This window comes from Cetorhinus maximus, chromosome 32 (genome assembly GCF_964194155.1).
Source record: "Cetorhinus maximus chromosome 32, sCetMax3.hap1.1, whole genome shotgun sequence".
NCBI classification, from domain to species: domain Eukaryota; kingdom Metazoa; phylum Chordata; class Chondrichthyes; order Lamniformes; family Cetorhinidae; genus Cetorhinus; species Cetorhinus maximus.
This window is the reverse complement of record NC_135910.1, coordinates 9,271,827-9,279,295: the sequence shown is the minus strand read 5'-3', so window position 1 is coordinate 9,279,295 and position 7,469 is coordinate 9,271,827.

The window sequence follows — 7,469 nt, the reverse complement described above, 5'->3', positions numbered from 1 at the left end:
GGTTTTTATAACCATTGATGATGGGTTCAGGATTATCATTACTGGGACTAATTTTCAATTAATTGAATTTAAATTCCACCCCCTCCCATGGGGGAATTTGAAACCATGTCACCAGAGCATTAGCCTGGGCCTCTGAATTACTCATCCAATGACATTACCACTACACCACCAGTTGTTGTTGGGGATGGTCATTGCCGAGTATTTGTATGGCAAAATTTTTTTGATATTCACCCATGGGATTATGGGCTTCACTGGCTAGGCCAACATTTATTGCTCACCTCCAATTGCCTTTGTTCAGAGCACATTGAAGGGTCTGGAGTCATGTGTAGGCCAGACCAGATAAGGGCAGCAGATTTCCTTCCCTAAAGGGTGCTAGTGAACCAGATGGGTCTTTACAACAATCAATTCATAGTCATCATTTGACTTTCAATTCCAGATGTTTTATTGAATTCAAATTCTATCATCTACCACTGTGGGATTTGAATCCAGGCCTCCCAGAGAATTACCCTGGGTCTGTAGATTACTAGCCCAGTGACAATACCACTACACCACCACCTTCCCTAAATACTGCCTTGATGTCAAGGCCAGTCACTCTCAACTCACCTCTTGACTTCAGCTCCTTTGTCCATGTTTGAACCAAGGCTGTAATGAGTTCAGGAGCTGAGTGACTCTGGCAGAACCCAAACTGAGCATCAGTGAGCAGGTTATTGCTGAGTAAGTGCTGCTTGATAGCACCTAATTAACTCTATCATCGTAACCCTCTATTCCCTTCCCCTAAATGCATCTACACTATTCTCTTCAACCACTCCCTGTGGTAGCGAGTTCCACATTCTCACCACTCTTTGGCTGAAGGCATTCCTTTGGAATTCCCAAATGGATTTCTTGGGGACCATCTTATATTGATGGCCTCTAGTTAATCTCTTCCCCACAAGAGGAAACATTCTCTCTGTATTCACTCTATCTTTCCTGATTTTAAAGACCTCTATTAGGTCACACCCCCAGCCTTCTTTTTTCAAGAGAGAAGACAGCCAGTCTGTTCATCCTTTCCTATTAGGTGCAAACTCAGTTCTGGATCAGCTTTGTAAAATTTCATATATCCGCGCATTGCCTCAATATCCTTCTTATCTTATGATAACAGAAATGGCCAAGAGTGCTTCATATTTGGCCTCACCAAAGTTTGAAAAAAGTTTAGAATAACTTTTCTACATCGACCTTAAAGGGAAGATGGTGTTGGGATGGTGTTGGTTGCAGAATGTGTCTATTAAAGAAGTCTTCGTAGTCTTCTGTATGTTAACAGCAAGTCTTTATTAACTACTTGTAACTATATACAAATATACAGTAAAGGGTGTAGGCATGGAGTTATCTCCATGTTTAGGTCTCAACACATCTCTGGTCAACACCACACTGACCCTAGGTCTAGTTCATGTGCCTTCTTACATCACTGTGTGGGCGGTGCTGTACTCAGTCCCACCTTAACCCTGTATATACTAGACCCTTCTACTACAATGGGTCTTAGATTGAACATTTCATTTGATTGACTGCACATCTGACAGTCCAGCACTCCCGTAACACTGCATTGGGCTAAAGCCTAGAATGCGTGTTCCAGTGTATGCAATGGGATTTAAATCAACAACCTGCTGACTCAGAGGTGTGAGCACTACACAATGAAGCAGGGTAGATATTTAAGTTTGATCTCAGAGGTCCACCATTCCCGACAACCTAATGGCTTATTGAGATAATTCAGTGAATAGCAAAGCCAAGCGAAACAAGTGCAGGGGAAGTAGATCGTATTCCCCTTCCTGACTGCTGCTCAATGATGCCTCCGCAAGTGTCCATGTTTGGATTTTGAGTGAAGACAAGAACGTGCATGCCCTGTGTGATTGCTTATTCTGCTGTGAGTCTGGCGTCTTCTGAGGAAGATAAATAGTCCATTCAGCCCCTCACATTTGTTGCACCATTTAATTAAATTAAACCATGGCTAATATTCATCTTAACTCCATTTAACTGTCTTGGTTCCATAACCCTTACCCCTTGCCTAAAAAAAGAGTATCGATCTCTGTTTTGAAATTTTCAATTGCCCACACTCTCCCCCCGTCTACGGTCCATGCCCCTGCCCCAGTCTCAAAAGCTTTTTGGGGGAGCAAGTTCCAGATTCCCACTCCCCTTTTGGTAAAGGAGTGCTTCCTGATATCACCCCTCAGATGGTCCAGTTCCCTTGTCTTGAATCCCCCTCCCCCCACAAGCTGCATCTTAAACATCTCAATTAGAACACCCCTTAGTCTTCTGAAATCCAGGAAATGGAACCTGTCCCCATAATTCAACCCTCTTAGCCCCAGGATTGTTTTGGTGATTCTTGGCTGTTCCTTCAATATATCCTCCCTGAGACAGATGTCCAGAACTGCACAGGGCACTCTAAATGGGGTCTGACCAGAGCTTTATACAGCCAGAACGTAACTTTCTACCCCTTTGTATTCCAGACCCCTTAAGATAAAGGTCAATATAGCCTTTACCTATTTCTTTTTGTATCTATCCACTAACTTTTAATGATTTCTGCCCTTGGGTCCCTAAACCTCTTTGCTCCAAAGTTCCAACTTACCGTTTAGAAAATATTCTGATTGCAACTTTCTGCTCCCATCTATACTATTTTCCATGACACTTAATATTGTGTCATCAGCAAATAAAGATAGGCATCTCTCTAATCCTTCATCTCAGTCAATTACAATTATTATTGGCAAGTAACATGCCACACAAGTGCCAGGCAATGACCATCTCCAACAAGAGAGAATCAAACCAACACCCCTTGACGTTCAATGGTATTACCATCACTGAATCCCCCACTTTCAACATTCTGGGGGTCACCATTGACCAGAAACTGAACTGGACTAACCATATAAATACTGTGATTATAAGAGCAGGTCAGAGGCTGGGAATCCTGTGGCGAGTAACTCGCCTCCTGACTCCTCAAAGCCTGTCCACCATCCAAAAGGCAAAAACCAAGAGTGGAATACTCTCCACTTGCCTGGATGAGTGCAGCTCCTACAATACTCAAGAAGCTCGACACCATCCGGGACAAAGTAGCTCGCTTGATTGGTACCTCATCCACCACCTTTAACATTCACTCCCTCCACCACCGACACACAGTGGCAGCCGTGTGTACCATCTGCAGGATGCACTGCAGCAACTCACCAAGCCTCCTTAGACAGCACCTTCCAAACCCATGAACTCTATCTTTTAGAAGGACACTAGCAGCAGACACATGGAAATTCCCCTCCGAGCCACACACCATCCTGACTTGGAAATTGTGGTAACCTGAGGTGTAATACACTTTTAAGAGGCTGTGAGCAGATTGACCACGTGACTGTAAGACCCAATAGCTGTGTAATGCAGGCTACCATGTTAATATTAGTCTAGAGTAGGGTCTGGTTCCAGAAGCACACATGTTAATGCTCTGTTGTTTGTGTAAATAAATAGTACGTGCTTCCTTTCATATTGGTCTCTGCATCTGCTGTATATTGTAATCGACTCACCTGCTGACAGATAACATGCAACTGGTTTGTGAGCAAAGCGACCCATAGTTAAGACATAACAACTGGCGACGAGGCAAAACACCATCAGTCGATGACACCAAGGAAAGCTGCGAAAACTCAACCATACCCAAGTAGCCATGCCCTGCAGGCCGATTGTAAGTACATTACATCGTAAACCCTCACTGCAGTCGTTAAAGCCATTGCCCTCCAAAATGCCACAATTTGGCCGCATCGAAATGTTTGATGACTGGTCACATAATATGTAATGCCAAATTGTGGCGTCTTTCTGTTTGGCCAACGACATATTGGGGGAGGAGAAGAGGCGGGCGATCCTCTTGTCAACATGTGGCAGTAAAACGCACAGCCTAATTCATAGTCTATCGGCACCCAATGCCCCAGATTCGAAGAGCTTTGTTGAGTTGGTGAATCTAGTGAAAGGGCATTTCCAACCGAAACCCTCGGTAATAACGCAGGGTTTTAAATTCGTTTCGAGGTGTCACGCCCCTGGAGAGACAGTTGCTTGCTGTGTGGCAGCCTTAAAATAACTGACAGAGCATCGTGAGCTCGGAGCGTCAATTAATGACATGTTAAGAGACCGGATAGTTGTGTGCGCGCTCGCAATGGAAAGCGCGGTCAGGGACTCAGGAGAAGTCAAGGGAGCACAAAATGGCGCCGTTCTTCACGTCGGGAGGGAGGCACCGGCTAGAAATGGAGGGGGCCACTGACTAAAATTCAGCTGCCAGACTAAAGACATACACTAGCAAAAACATACGAGTAAAAGGTATGTGCAAGGTTCCAGTACAATATAGAAGGCAGTCTGCTGACCTACCCATCATGGTGAGAGCAGGCAGAGGACCGAGTCTCCTCAGAAGGAGTTGGCTAAGAGAGATCAATCTTGAGAGACAACTGAGATCTCAATCAGAAGCAGGAAATGTTGCTGTTTGGAAAAAGGAGCATGTAAACACTTAACAAAAGGAACTGGGTGAACTGATGCTTCAGGACAGAGTTCGAGTTGAAGTCAGTAACCTCTAAAAAGAAAAAGAAAACCTGCTGAAGGACTTTCGCATATTGCAAGATTCTCTTAGATCCCAATTTCCGCCACGAATAAAGTATGGGGAAGGATTCTGCTTATCTCTGGCCAAGATGAAGAATCGATTAACTGATAAAACGCAACAATACTTAATTCTCCAGGAAACAACGAACAAATATAAAAAAAAGAAAGCCAAGTGGAAGCCAAGAAGCCTTAAAAATAAAGACTCCTGAGTCCTCAAAAGTTGCTGACAGATGATGAAATGCTGAAAGGCTCAGCCACTGAGTTCACTCAAGTTGAGCTCATACTTGAGCCTAACCTGGCCAATAAGGAAGTTGAAGAGGAAACCGAGATTAAAGTCAGCGCTGTCAAGGAAAAAAACCTATCAAAAGAAGATACGTAGGAAGAGAAAGTGAAATTACTAACCAGGTCCTGAAATTATTTTACACAATAGGAAGCTGATCATTGCATGTTAAATTCAGCCTGATTCCCAGAACCTGCCTGACCGTTGCCCTTCATATTGTTGAACTTGGAGGGGAGGGGCAGCAGAGGTGCATGCGATTGGGCCCAAAAGAGGATGGAAACGTTCTCGTTGGAGTCTACACCATGGGTAGAAGGAACTCCTCCTGCTTTGGAATTACCTGTTGGACCCATTGAGCCTGAGAGAGTCGAAGAGGCACACTTATAGGTTCCTGCTGGGGAGCCTAGCGGACAGGTAACTCCTGAGAGGGAGGTCTCAGATAAATCATCCAAAGTCATAGAACTACAATGGTCGACAGGTTTGAAAAACGGAATTTGTAAATAATTTATTTATGTAAATAATTGATACATTGTTATGATTGTAAATTGTACTTTCGAGTAAAGGGGGAGGGATGTGGTAATCTGAGGCGTAGTATAGCTTTAAAAGACTGTGAGCAGATTGACCATGTGACTGCAAGGTCTTTGCGTTTGCAGTACATTGTAATCGACTCGCCTGCTGACAGATAAGCGTGCCACCGGGTTTGCAAGCAAAGCGACCCACAGTTAAAACATAACAGAAATATTCCGCCTCTCCTTCACTGTCGCTGGGTGAAAATCCGGGAACTCCCTTCCTAACAGCACCTGCACCACATGGACTGCAGCGGTTCAAGAAGACAGCTCACCAGCCCCTCTCAAGGCTGGCTTAGTGATCGAATAAAGAAATGATATCGAAAAATGGAGGCTCTGGTTGAGATCCCTGAGGGTTGGGGTGCGGGGGAGTTAATTTGTAGCCAATTTGACTCCAAAGCATTGATGCCTCCTTTCAATTTCCTACCCAGAGCACAGGCTGCCTTCAATTCCATGTGCTGTCAGTTTTGATAATGTGGTTAAAGTCAGTGGAGCGGGCAGCAGGCTGTGTTACAGTCTGGGCTGCATTACATGGTCAGAGAGAAGGCCGTGTTTAATTATTCACAGGCTGGGCCAGTATTTATTGCCCATCCCTAGTTGCCCTTGTTCAGGGGCATTTAAGAGTCAACCACATTGCTGTGGGTCTGGAGTCAGGTGTAGGCCAGGCCAGGTAAGGACAGCAGATTTCCTTCTCTAAACGTCATTAGTGAACCAGTTGGGTTTTTACAACAATCATTTCATGGTCATCATTAGATTTTTAATTCCAGGTTTTTATTGAATTCAAATTCCACCATCTGATGCAGCAGCATTTGAACCCAGATCACCAGGTTTCTAGATTACTAATCGGGCAATAATACCACCAGGCGGTCACCTCCCTTGTTACACAGTCGGGTCTGCATTACGCAGACGGAGGCTGGGTTACACAGTCGGGTCTGCATTACGCAGACAGAGGCTGGGTTACACAGTCGGGTCTGCATTACGCAGACAGAGGCTGGGTTACACAGTCGGGTCTGCATTACGCAGACAGAGGCTGGGTTACACAGTCGGGTCTGCATTACGCAGACAGAGGCTGGGTTACACAGTCGGGTCTGCATTACGCAGACAGAGGCTGGGTTACACAGTCGGGTCTGCATTACGCAGACAGAGGCTGGGTTACACAGTCGGGTCTGCATTACGCAGACAGAGGCTGGGTTACACAGTCGGGTCTGCATTACGCAGACAGAGGCTGGGTTACACAGTCGGGTCTGCATTACGCTGACAGAGGCTGGGTTACACAGTCGGGTCTGCATTACGCAGACAGAGGCTGGGTTACACAGTCGGGTCTGCATTACGCAGACAGCGGCTGGGTTACACAGTCGGGTCTGCATTACGCAGACAGAGGCTGGGTTACACAGTCGGGTCTGCATTACGCAGACAGAGGCTGGGTTACAGGCTGCATTGAGGGATAAGAGTCTGTAGCAGACACATACAGACAAGCAATGGATACATGTAATCTTTCTTCACAAACTTCCTCACTCACTTCACATTATCATCCCTCCTCTCCCTTTCCCTTCCCATCCTCTCATGTCCCTCTCTAGTCCCCTCCTTTCTCCTCCATCGCTCCTTCTTCCACGTCTCTTCCTCCCTCCCTCTCTCCTCATTCCTCCATCTCTCTCTTTGTCCTCCATCTTTCTCTCCCCTCCCTCCCTCCCTCCCCATCTCTCTCCTCTCCCTATCTTTCTCTCCTCTCCCTCCCTCTCTCCCCATCCTCCCTCCTTATCTCTCTCTCCTCTCCCTCTCTTTCTCTCCTCTCCCTCCCTCTCTCCCCATCCTCCCTCCTTATCTCTCTTTCTCTCCTCTCCCTCCCTCTCTCCCAATCTCTCTCTCCTATTTCTCTCCTCTCCCTCCCTCTCTCCCCATCCTCCCTCCTTATCTCTCTCTCCTCTCCCTCTCTTTCTCTCCTCTCCCTCCCTCTCTCCCCATCTCTCTCTCCTCTTTCTCTCCTCTCCCTCCCTCTCTCCCAATCTCTCTCTCCTCTTTCTCTCCTCTCCCTCCCTCTCCCCATC